Source organism: Amborella trichopoda, chromosome 5 (assembly GCF_054954075.1).
Source record: "Amborella trichopoda isolate Santa Cruz 75 chromosome 5, AtrichopodaSantaCruz75HAP2 v2.0, whole genome shotgun sequence".
Lineage (NCBI taxonomy): Eukaryota > Viridiplantae > Streptophyta > Magnoliopsida > Amborellales > Amborellaceae > Amborella > Amborella trichopoda.
Window position 1 is genome coordinate 13743941 of NC_142340.1, and position 12939 is coordinate 13756879.

At 35.8% G+C, this 12939-nt stretch overlaps 1 long non-coding RNA gene across 1 annotated transcript; it reads left to right on the forward strand.

Annotated features, from left to right (window-relative positions):
* Positions 1 to 439: 439 nt before the first annotated feature.
* LOC148781971 (uncharacterized) lies at positions 440 to 3388 on the forward strand. The gene is made up of 2 exons (XR_016056694.1): positions 440 to 958; positions 2092 to 3388. It is a non-coding gene; the product is annotated as an uncharacterized LOC148781971 (long non-coding RNA).
* Positions 3389 to 12939: the final 9551 nt, after the last annotated feature.

Genomic DNA, 12939 nt, shown 5'->3' on the forward strand with positions numbered 1-12939 from the left:
ACACAGTGCCGAAGCCCTACTGCCGGACCGCAGTTACACTATGTCAGAGCCCCTATTTTAGTGGGATAGAGGAGAGAGAGGCGTGGGTAAGGTAAAAGTAAGGGAGAGTAGTTTAGGCATTTTTTTTATTTTTATTTTGATTGGGGTATTTGTATAGAAAAGTAAAAAAGTAAAAGAAAAAATTAGGTTGGAGGTAAGTTGGATAGATAGTAGGGAAAATTATAAGAAACCCCCCAAATTGCACAATCTACTCAACTTACCCCCATCAAAATTGATTTCTCATCTTTTTCCTACTTACCTGTTTTCTTCGCAAAAACCCCCCCAACCTCAAAAACAGTAAAAAAAAAAAGTCCATATTGCCCTCCCAAGCTTTTACTCCTCTCTCTCTTTTACCTTTTCATTTTTACTTTTATTTTTTACCTCATGGCCTTCCTCTCGTGCTCACTGTCTCTGTCTCTATGCGAGGTCCCTCCCCACGCCCTCCCCCACGCTCCCTCCTCACGCCCTCTCTCACGGGCTCCCTCCCCCACCTCTCCTCTATGCGAGCTCCCTCCTCCACGCATTCTCTCACGCTCTCATTGGCGCGACTCCCTCCCACGCCCTCTCTCATGACCGAGCTCCCTCCCCACGCACTCTTTCACGGCTCAGCCCCACCCTGCCATTTTTGCCCAAATCAGCCCCACCCATTTTTACCCTAAATCAGCCCCACCCAATAGCCCCATTTACCCCAAATCAGCCCCACCCAATATCCTCATTTTTACCCCAAATTAGCCCCACCCAATAGCCCAATTTTTACCCTAAATCAGACCCACCCGATAGGCCCATTTTTACCCCACCCGATAGCCCTATTTTTACTCTAAATCAGCCTCACCCGATAGCCCGAGCTCGATTTTGACCACAAATCCGCCCTACTAGATAGCTCGAGCTCGATTTTTACTCCAAATCAGCGACATCTAGGGTAAATCTTTATTTATTTTAATTTCATATAAATTAGAGCAGATTTGTTTAATAAATTCCAACAAATGTGTTGTTGGGACATTGTTTTTGTTGTATTTGATTTGTCATTGACAATGAATGCTCATGGTTTAAGATATATTTAAGTTTTTCTTATTAATTATTTATGCTTGATTTAAATTTTGAGTTTGTTTTACCGTATTATTTTCTTTAGGTTTCTTTGCATATTTTTCTCTAGCTTAAAATTATGAGTTTTTCATATTTTTCTGAGGTGATCCTCTTATTATGCAGTGAAGTCATTTACATATAGATTATCTATTTTGATTTGCTTGAGTTTTTTGAGTTGATTGAGTTGCCTCGTATGAATTCCTAAACTATAGTGTGTATTTTTGCTTGAGACTCCATTTTGGAGTTGCATTTGGTTGATTTCGTGCTTTGGGCTATTAGAAGCATTTGGATGCAGGTTAGAATTTGCACGAATATGTGCTTTGGGTAGATGCACTTGTATCCAATTTGGAGGGTTTATCAAACACCTTGTGGTTCCTATCAGTTTACGAGTAAAATTACCTTGAAATGAAACAATATGAACTAGAATTGTCCTACTTTGAAGTAACGCTCGACCCACCCTAACAAAAAAACTCACCTCAATTAAGGTAATATTTTGAGATGGTAATTTGTACTAAAGGCTCTATGCTACCCCTTAATATGTAGCTAACAATCCTCCCCAATAATATTTTTTCTTTTGAGAAAATACTTGACCTTGACATTGACATATTCACTCACATCATCATCATTTATACTTGAGAACCCTTTTCATTGATTTGATAGTTGTTGATACCACTCTTATTTGTGATTGAAGATACTTGCAAATGATAACTATTTGAAAAGAGGAAGTACACAATAAGAACATGAGTCTAGCTTTTAAAGAACCAAATCTCATGATAAAATTCTTTATATTTTGAAAGTTAATGTTATTTTATCAGAGGTATGTGAACTTGTATTTTCAACTATCCTCTGAATGACAAGATACTTATGATCGTACTTTATGTTTATATCCATAAAGTCATTAGTTTTGTATTCAGATAATCATTGTGTTTGTTTAACTGTGGGGTGTAAATTATTATAAATCTTGTGCAGGACAAAAGAAAACAAGTGATAGCAGATTGATTTATTGTATTTTTTGCGGAGAAGTCCACTCAAATGTCGATGGAACTTTGGATTATATTGGTGGTGATGCATGTATATTTATGATTGAAAGTAGAACTAGGTTAGATGACTTGCGAAAATACATAGCAGAGCGGCTAGATATTCAGTTGGTATCATTGAGGTATTTTGTCCCGAGAAGTAAATTTTTTTTTGTGAATGTATTCATTGACGATGATATTGAGAGGATGTTAAATGCACATGAAAGAGAGAATAATCTCTTTGTTTATGTATTTAATGGGAGTAAACAAAAGGGTGGTAGTATTTCACGTAATAATAGGGCTTTCGAAGAGGTCAGACCCCCTCTTAGATCTAATTTGTTGCTCTCTAGTTCTGAATAAAGTAATGCACCAAGGTTGCTTAGTTCATGGGAGGATGCACTTACCGATATAGGGCAACAATTTGAGTCTCTAGATAACTTCCGAGAAGCAATTAGCAAGTTTTCTATAGCCCACCATTTCACATACCGTCTTGTTAAAAATGAGTGGCACCGCATAAGGGAAAAATACAAGGGTGATGGATGCAAATGGAAAATATATGCTTCAAAATTATGCAAGACGAATGTTTTTAGCATCAAAACATGGAAAAGAGAATACTCATGTAATATTGGGACAAGCAATGATGTACAGAGAAGAGCGCCACAAAAATTTATTGCATCTTTAATCAAGGATAAATTAAGTGACATTGCGCATTTCAAAGCTAAAAAAATCATAAATGATTTGTCTCGAGATTATGAGCTACAAATACTCTATTGCAAGGCTTGACGAGGGATAGAAACGGACATCAAAGACATACATGGTTCACAAGAGGAGGCATACAACCAATTACATGTATATGTAAATCGTGTAATTGAGACGAATCCTGGTAGTTATGCGACGGGACAATTATGGCAAGATGACAAATTTCATCGAATGTTTATAAGCTTTTATGGCTCAATACATGGCTTCAAAAGTGGATGTCGTCAACTTATATTTCTAGATGGGACATCACTGAAGGCACGATACCTTGGAAGTTTACTTGCTGCTAATTCACTCGATGGGGAAGAACAAATGTTTCATGTTGCATTCTCTATTGTAAATACCGAAAGTACCAACAACTAGGTATAGTTTATGGAATCTCTAAAGATTGCTATTGGGACAGATTGTGGAATTATGTTTTTGTCTGATAGACACTCTGACCTAGTCGATACTGTTTGTCAAGTTTTTGAAAATGCCCATCATGCCTTCTACCCCTTTGGTAGTGTAATGCCCTCTGGCGGAGAGGGTAGTGTCTTCCAAAGTCATTGCCTATCAAAAGCCCCAAAGTGCGTTGGGATTATGTGTATGCGCGTGTGAAGCATTGCGAATGGGATTACCCATTGTCATTGTCTTCCCTTCTGAATGATGGCCGAAGTTTTAAACAATGGGATTGGCATGGCCTAATGAATAAGGCTTCTACTTCATGAGTAGGTGAATTAGGAAGTGAGTTGGTTAATACCTACTGATATTGTTTATACTTGTGATACTTGCCTAATTATAATTACGTTGATTTGCTATGATAAACTGCTAATTCTTATGATATCTACATTGTAACTGCTCCTCTATGAAAAGAATCAATAATGACACCTTGATATATATATATATATATATGAAAGATGCTAGGGTGAGCCCACTAGCTCACAAAATAGCATAAGCCCAATGGCTCAGATTGAATCTGGGTCGATCTGAAAGCCAAGAGCATTTGAATTTTAATTTTTTTTTTCTACAAATAAAAATCCCTTGAAATTTTAGGTGAATATTCTTCTCATCAAGATACACCTAATAAAAATATAAAAAACATAATCAGCAAAATTAAAAATGACCAAAATACCCCTAAAACTTTATAGGGGTATTTTGGTCATTGTTTTTCATGTAAAATATTTTTTTTAATATTTTTAAAATATTCATTTATTTTTTATCAACGCACGTCTAAAATTTCAAGTGATTTGGATTTTTAAAAAAAAAATTAAAATTCAAACACTGTCAGGCATCTATGATCGTTAGATCTACCCAGATTCAATCTGGGCCGTTGGGCTCATTTTACTTGTGAGCCCATTATATATATATATATATATATATATATATATATATATATATATATATAATAGTGATACATGGCTTCTGGATTTATTTACTAGGCTTTATAGCTCATTCTATTATGATTTGCTTTGATTCCACCCTTTTAAAGCGTTGAGCACACTTCTACCTGAGTGGCATTCGAGACCTCTTGATCATGGTCCCGCACCCTGCAGCCCTCGGCTTGTACGGGGGGAGGGTTGTGACAATAATTGATATTCATTGTTAAGTGACTGTTGTTAGCATATTGATATACATCATTATGGATATATATCAATATTTGTACATATACATATCTGTATGGGTGTATGGGTATATATCTCTTTGTTATATATCTCCAAATAAGAATAGATGTCTAGCATCTCTTGATTATGATAGTATTAATTAGTAATTATCTATAATTGTTGGTATCTATTGAGATCTGTGACTAGTAATATATTCATATGGGTCTTGTATATTCTTATTGAATTAATACACAGAGAGTTCCATGGGAGCTTAAGGTCCAAATATACAGAAACGTAGTTTCTTTACATGGCATCAGAGCCATAGACTCCTCAGCTCAGATCTGAGCTCACCAACTTCAGATCTAAGGTTGTCAAGACCGTCTACCTTGTTGTTGGCTCATATTCGTTTCGAAAATTTCGTCTGCATCTTCCTCTCCCTCTTTGAAAGCCCGAAGTCTCTTTCTCTCTCTGCTAACAAATGTGGTTTTTTCTCTCGACATTTCTTCCATGTATTTCTAGGCCACAGACTCCTCGGCTCAGATCTGAGCTCGCTAACCTCATATCTAAGGTCGAAAAATTTCAAGACCGTCAGCCTTGTTGTTGGCTCATATTCATACCCGAAATTTCGTCTGCATCTTCCTCTCCCTCTTTCAAAGCCCGAAGTCTCTTTCTCTCTCTGTGAACAAATCTGGTTTTCTCTCTCTATATTTCTTCCATGTATTTCAAGGTGCAAGTATTACTTCCTCTCTCTCTCTTTAGAAGTTGGGTCCGGCCGATCACGTGAAACTTCATCATCTTGCACTCTTGCGTTTTCATTTGGATCTCCCTCTTTTGCGCCAGCAACTGCTAAGGCTTTATTTGGATCCCCTTCTTCTTCTTTGACTACCACCCCATCGCTTGGTTCTTTGTCTGCTTCATCTTTGAGTTATCAATTTTCCTCTACATTCCCTGCTTCAAAGTTCCTCTCCCTCACATTTGTTTTCATTTACAAGCTCTGGTGAATCTAAGTTTTCTTCAACTTTTACTTCTTTGACATCGTCAACTGATGCATCTTCATCTAGCTCCCTTGTCTCCCTAGGTTCTCCTTTATTTTCGTCATCCTCTTCTTTGTTCACTAGTTCAGAGTTCCTTTCAGAAACTCACTCGTCTCCTTTATCAACTTCTCAAAATCCCACTTTTGGGTCTTCTGGTTTTTCATTTCAAACACCTGCAACTCCAACCTTTGAAGTCTCTACTGCCTCTTCTACTCTCTCAAAAACCTTCGTCTTCCTGAGGCTCGGTCTCCTCTCTCTTTCTTATCTCTGCATTATCTCCTTCTCTCTCTAACTGAACTCTTACCTCAGTTTGCCCCATCTCTCTACTGATCTTTTCTCTATTCTCTCTCTCGGTCTTCCTCTAGTCTTTCTCACATCTCTCTGCCCCTAAAATCTCTGCCCCCAAATCTTTGCCTTTGTCTCTCATCTAACCTCCACGATCTCTCTCCATTGATCTCAAAGCTATTTGAAGGAGAAAATATGGAATTCAGGTCAACCTTTGACTGAAGCAAGTCTCAGACCCATGAAAGTAGCTCGGTTGAGGCTGAACAGAGGAGTTAGGAAACGTGAACCTCTTATTAACTTGAAACACCTGCTTGAAATCAATGGTTGCCATCCCTCTAAGCTCCTTGAAGTAAGGTGTCATTACCGCTCTCTTTCTCTCTCTTATGGCTTTCTTTTTAATCTTGTGGGCTTGAGTCCCACTGCTAGGGGTTTTCTCTCCTCCTTTCTCACTCTTCCCTCAACTTCTTTCCTCACCTTATCTCTCTCTTCCAATTCTGGGGCTCTTATTGTCTTTTGTATTCCCAAAGTGGTTTCAAATATGTCCTCTTTCATATCTGACCTTTCTCTCTTTCTACGATCTCTATTTTTCTCACTGTAAAAGAAAATACCAAAATTTTCTCTCTATCTTACCTCTCACTTCTTTCCCCTCCTTATCGAAATCTTGGATGTTGGGTTTTTGCTCTTCAGGGACCATATTATCCTCTCGCTCTCTCTAAGATTTCTCTTAGTTTGTTAACCCCTTTGTTATTTCCCTTTCAATGGGAAAATCCAAGTCCTTTCCTCTCTCTCTCTCTCTCTATCTCTCTCTATCTATCTAATAATCCCTAATATCTCTAAGCTTTCTCTCTGCAAAAGAGGTAAACTGTGTGTGGGTCTCTTAAATTATCAGTCTCTCTGTGGGTATCATCTCTTTCTCCCACATTTCCCCCATTTCAATACATTTCCCCTATTTCAATAAACCGTTGCTATCGTGCTCCTATGATGACATACCCTTGTTGATGCGGATCTCAAACCCTTCTCAAAATCCACCTTTGAAAATGGCCTATGAAAACAGTCGATCTGCACCATATGTGAAACAGCCACCGAGTCGTGTTTTCGACTCTCTGATTTCTCTCTACCGAGTCGTGTTTCGACTCTCTTATTTGTTTCTCTGCCAAGTCATATTTCAAGTCTTTGATCTGTCTCTCTGTCGAGTCTTGTTTCGACTCTATGATATATTTTGGATTTTACTATTCTCAACTCCAAATATTGATATACATCATTATGGATATATATCAGTTTCTGTACGGACACATATCTGTATGGGTGTATGGGTATATATCTCCTAATAAGATTAGGTGTCTAGCATCTCTTGATTACGATAGTATTAATTAGTAATTCTCAATGACTGTTGGTATCTATCAAAAATTGTTACTAACCATATATTTATACGGGGACTTGTATATTCTTATTGAATTAATACACAGAGTGTTCCATGGGGGCCTAAGGTCCAAATATACAGAAACATAGTTTCTTCACAACTGTAATTTGTGGAATCTCTCTCTACATACATAAACCACACACTAAGTAATTTTTTGTGGTTTCTAGTTAATTCTTCATTTACAATATTTTGTTGTTTAGAACTTAGAAACTATTAGTTTACTCACATTTTGACTCAAAACTATATAACTTTGCCAATTTGATGTAGAATTATGATGGCTAAATTGTCAAAAATAAAATAAAATAAATGGAACTATGAGAAAGAGGAAGATGGAGTATCTCCTCATCCAAGATATAATATTACGTGATAAAAGATGACCCACAAGCCAATAATAATAAACACATTGAAGAGAAAAGAAAAATTAAAAAATTTCAAGAAGATGACCAACTAGCCAAGACATCTATGCTAACAGTTAGATGATTGTTATTATGGTATCGAAAATTATGAAACATCTAAGAAAATATTAGAAGCAATAAGAAAGAAATATGACATCATAAAAAACTCAAATCCACATGCTTTGGAGCAATACAACTCATTTAAAATGAAGGAGCGGGATAATGTGGTGGACCATGTAAACATAATAATTATTATTGTACAGGACTTGGCCGCTGTCGGGAGTGACTTTCCTGAGTGCATGCAAGTATCCTCCATTTTAAATAAGTCCTCAGCCCTCATGGAGGATGATTACAATTGCACTTATGTTGACCCCTTAATTTAAGAGACCTACCCTTGCAATTACCCCTAGAGCAAGAACATATGAATGAAGGTAAAACGAGTGAGCTCATTCTTGCTCAAGATCCTCCTAACCTGGTCAACCAAACCTTACTAACTAAAGGCCTCCAGGAAAGTTTACTAAGAGGTAAAATAGGATAAAAAATAAAGGGACCGAGCCCCATAGTTAAGAGACTAAACCCTGATTGCCAAATACTTCACATGTAGTAGTCCAGGTACTTTAAAGATCATTGCCCATATAAATTAAACCAGCAAAATCCAAAGCATCGCTGGAATTGGAGCAAAAGCCAAGAAGTCATCTACTTAGTCTTAGAATATTTATTTGCTTACCATAATATCAAAGGAAAGTGGGTTCATTCGGGTGGTAACACCACCATATTGCAAGTCTAAGACCCTTTTCAAGGACTTTAATAATATAAAGATCTAGAGAAAAAAATTTACATGAAAAACAATACCTACTCCGACAGATTGGGTGTAAGAACATGTAGATTATATGTATGAAACAGTTGATCTTATATTGACTAATGCGTATGTTTTGTCCAGTATGAGGTGTAATGTTGTATTTGGCACATTACTTATTTGAAAGAGCTTTGAAATTTACTTCCAATTCTTAAAGGTTTCAATAGAAAAGTGTGGCTAGATTTATGCTTGGGGACATTTGGTTAATACCAGTGTTTTAAAAAACGCCGAGTCGAATCGGACTCGCCCGGTTCAACTCGAAAATCGTGAAAAGGGGACCGGATCGCCTAAAAAATCGGAAATCGTCCGGTTCTAGAGAGAACCGGACGATTCTGTACAGTGAATCTGCGATTCACTGTACGGAATCGGCGAGTCCGAACAGTGAATCGGCGAGTCCGTACGGAATTTTTTTTTTTTTTTTTTGTAATCCATGATAGATTTTTTTGTAATACTTGATCGATTTTTTTGTAATCCATGATCGAATTGTTTTTGTTTTTTTGTAATCCATGATCGAATTTTTTGGTTTTTTGTAACCCATAATAGAATTTTTTGTAATCCATGATCGAAATGTTTGTTTTCTTTTCTTGTAATCCATGATCGATTTTTTATTTTTATTTTTTTTTTTTGTAACCCATGATAGAATTTTTTGTAATCCATGATCGAATGTTTTGTAATACATGATCGAAATGTTTGTTTTTTTTTTGTAATCCATGATCGAAATGTTTGTTTTTTTTTTGTAATCCATGATTGAATTTTTTGTTTTTTGCTTTTTTTGTAACCCATGATAGAGTTTTTTGTAATCCATGATTGAATTTTTTGTAATCCATGATCGAACTGTTTTTTTCTTTTTTTGTAATCCACGATTGAATTTTTTGTTTTTTTTTGTTTGTTTTTTTTTGTTTGTTTTTTTTTGTAATCCATGATCGAATTTTATGTAATCCATGATCGAATTTTATGTAATCCATGATCGAATTTTATGTAATCCATGATCGAATTTTATGTAATCCATGATTGAATTTTTTGAAAATTTGTGATTTTTTTTTTTTAATCCATGATCGAATTTTTTTTTGTAATCCATGATAGAATTTTTTGAAAATTTGTGATTTTTTTTTTAATCCATGATCGATTTTTTTGAAAATTTGTTTTTTTTTTTTTTAATCCATATTATTCAAAGAGAAAATGAGAGAGATGATGATTCTGAGGCCACCCTATCCCAGCCATATTATTCACATATCGAGTCCCAACAGCAACAGTGTAGGGATGAGCACGAAATACTGTAAATTAAATGCTGAATGGCGGTTCATGCAGGGAAAGAACATATCAATATTCGCATATTCATTAAAAAACATGAAAATTCTTAATGGAGTACCCTCATTTTTTATTGAATTCCTAAAAAACAATATTTATAATGAATTTTAATAATTTTTTCGAATTTTTTTTAAGCTTTATTCTGACCAATTCACCCGATTCCCGATCCGGATCGGTTTTTTGGAAGCCCGATCCGGGTCACCGATCCGTTTTTTAAACCATTGGTTAATACACATAACGTATTCCTTCCTGATGTGAATGAAAGTAATGACAATAAAGTTTCATTTTCTTCTAGTTATCTCGATGGTGTAATGGTTGTTAATATATAAATATTGTGCTGTAAACTAGTGCACATATGGGGATAAAATAAATATGTTAATTGACAAATGCCTCATTCCAAACCTAAATAAAGCAAAATTCCAAACTTATTGCCATTATTTACTAGAAAAAATGACTATGAAACCATTGAATAAAGGGAGAATGCTAAAGAGTTATTGAATGTGGCATACTCAGGCATTCAAGATCCTTTAAATGTTAAAACTAACAAAGGGATATTGTAATTTATCACATTCATTGATAATTTATCAAGTTTTGGGTATGTCTACCTAATCCATCACAAGTCAGATGCCTTGCAAATATTTAAAATATATATAGAGACAGAGTTGATGGTTTTTATGTCTACATGAATTACTATTTTTAGTTTTGAAAAATGCTATGCAGTATTTCAAAATAATATAATTTTAAATGTGGTTTCCTAGGTTTTTGATAAATACAGAGAGAAAAAGGGTAGGTTGTAATCTCCTATAGAATAATAGAATGAGACAATAGTAGCATTTATATGGAAGCACTCTCATGCCTTACGTTCATGGAACAGAGCCTCATGCAAATGGCACACACATTTGGGCACAAGGGTGCTTGAGGTGTACTTTGCACCCGTATATTAGTGCAAAGGCACCTGCGCATAGGTGCAGATTGCCCCATTTATACGAGTCGTGACCCGGATTCGACCCCCGTATCGGATGACAGCATGCATGCATCCAACAACTATAAATTAGCAGTTGTGAGGGTTGGTGATCGTTGGCACAACAGTTGTAGGAGATACAACCGTTGGTTGACAATTCCACTGGTTCAGGTTGTTGGACTGTGACTGTTGGTTATCCAATAGTCACTACATTCCCTTCAAGAGCCATTCGGTTTGAGCTCACCTTATTTCTCTCATCCTCGCTCTAACTCTTCGTCTCTCCAAGTTCATTCTCTCTCTAACTCTTCTTTTCTCCAAGTTCTCTACCATATGTCTCTCTCTAAAACTTGTCCCATTTTCTCTCTCTACTTTGAAGCAACTTTGCTTCTCAATAGCCTCGCCCATTTTATGCAATAATAGGCAAGATTTTATTTGTGACCTTCTATTTTCAAGTATCCCGAGGATTGCTTTCCCTGATCTACCTTCTTATAGTATCTTACCAGTAATAGGGCAATATACAATATTGAGAAAGCACTTTTTAAGTGTGGCTGGCAACAGGAAGGTTCACCATGTAACTTTATTTTCCTTGAATCCTCCATAATCAAGTTCTATAGTCCCAGATTCACCCATCATTTTTTTCAATACTTCAAGACTGTAACTCCAATTGAAACAATAGATACAAGTAAAACCTCTGTCAAAATGACGAACCAAGATTTTGCAAAACTCGATAGATTTGATGGAACAAATTTCAAAGAGGTGGCAACAAAATCTTATGTTCTTGTTGACTACACATAAAGTTGCATGTCATCATTGAACAAATGTTAGAAGTTAGCATCACCAAATGAAGAGGAAGACCCTGAATTATTCAAATATTGGCAAAAATGGATGCATGGCAATTATATTTACAATATTCATAATTTCAGTGCAGTCACTTATCCAATTTATGACATGTACTATTCAGTGGCATCCGCAAGGGAACTTTGGGATATATTGGAGAACAAATACCTAACGAAGGAGGTGGGTAACCGATGCTTTTTTTTTTTTAATTATTTTAAATTTAAGGTCATTTATAATAAGCCCATACTTAACCAAGTATATGAGTTATTGTAAGTGAATTGAAATCAAGTAGAGTTGAGTTAGGTAAAGCTTTTCAAGTGGGAACCATTATACATAAATTAACACCTTCATGGAGAGAATACCAAAGGAAGATGAAGCACAAAAGGGTTGATGGTGATTTGGTTTATCTTTAATGATTTATTCACATGGAAGAAGAGAGTAAAATTTGGGAAAAGGAGGAAGCAATTAAATATCATTCAAGGCTAATCTTGTAGATCACAAAGTCTAAAGACATGGCTCAAAATAAATAGCACTTCTCTTTCCAAAATAAAAAGTGTAACCCTGAGAATGAAAAATTTAAAAGGCGAAAGGGAAGGTGTTTCGTCTGTGGAAAATCCAGCCATTATTCAAGGAGTGCGACCACCGAAAAGGCCTTGAAATCCTCAAAGTCAAGTCAACCTGAACACAGCAGATAATCTAGTAGCAATGGACACTGAAATTGATGTGATCGATAAAGAGGAAGTGGGTAGCTAGATGTGGACGGCACCATCTACGTGAACTTCTTTAAAACATATGAACCAGTGGGAGAAGGGAACTCAGTTCATTTGGGAACTTAGGCAATTTAAAAACTAGTTGGTAAAGGGACAATTGAAATGAAGTTCAATCTGGGGAAAGGATAGACTGTGGATAATGTTTATCATATGCAAGATATGAGAAAAACCTGGTGTCAAGCTACTTGTTGAATAAAAGGGGATTCAAAATGCTCATTGGAACTAAAAAAATTATTTTGACCAAGAATGATGTCTTTGTGGAGAAGGAATATCCTTATAATGGAATGTCCAAACTAGATTTGTTTGATGAAATAAAAAAATAGTTCTATTTATATTGTGAGTTCTTTTAATTTATAGCATGCTAGATTAGGACATTTAAATTTTGTTGCAATAAAGTCCAAAGCTGCAAGGATTTTTCTCATGAGATTTGAATTATTGGATTTTTTACTCGAAGCTTTATCAACCATAAGAGGGTGGCACTTTGTGGATCTTCCATGTAAAAGTAGCTAGCTTTGCAATAATGGTCATAAAACTATGTAAAAATTTGACTGTCGGTCCTAAATATATGATAAGATGTGGCTTGTTTTGGTCCCAAAGTT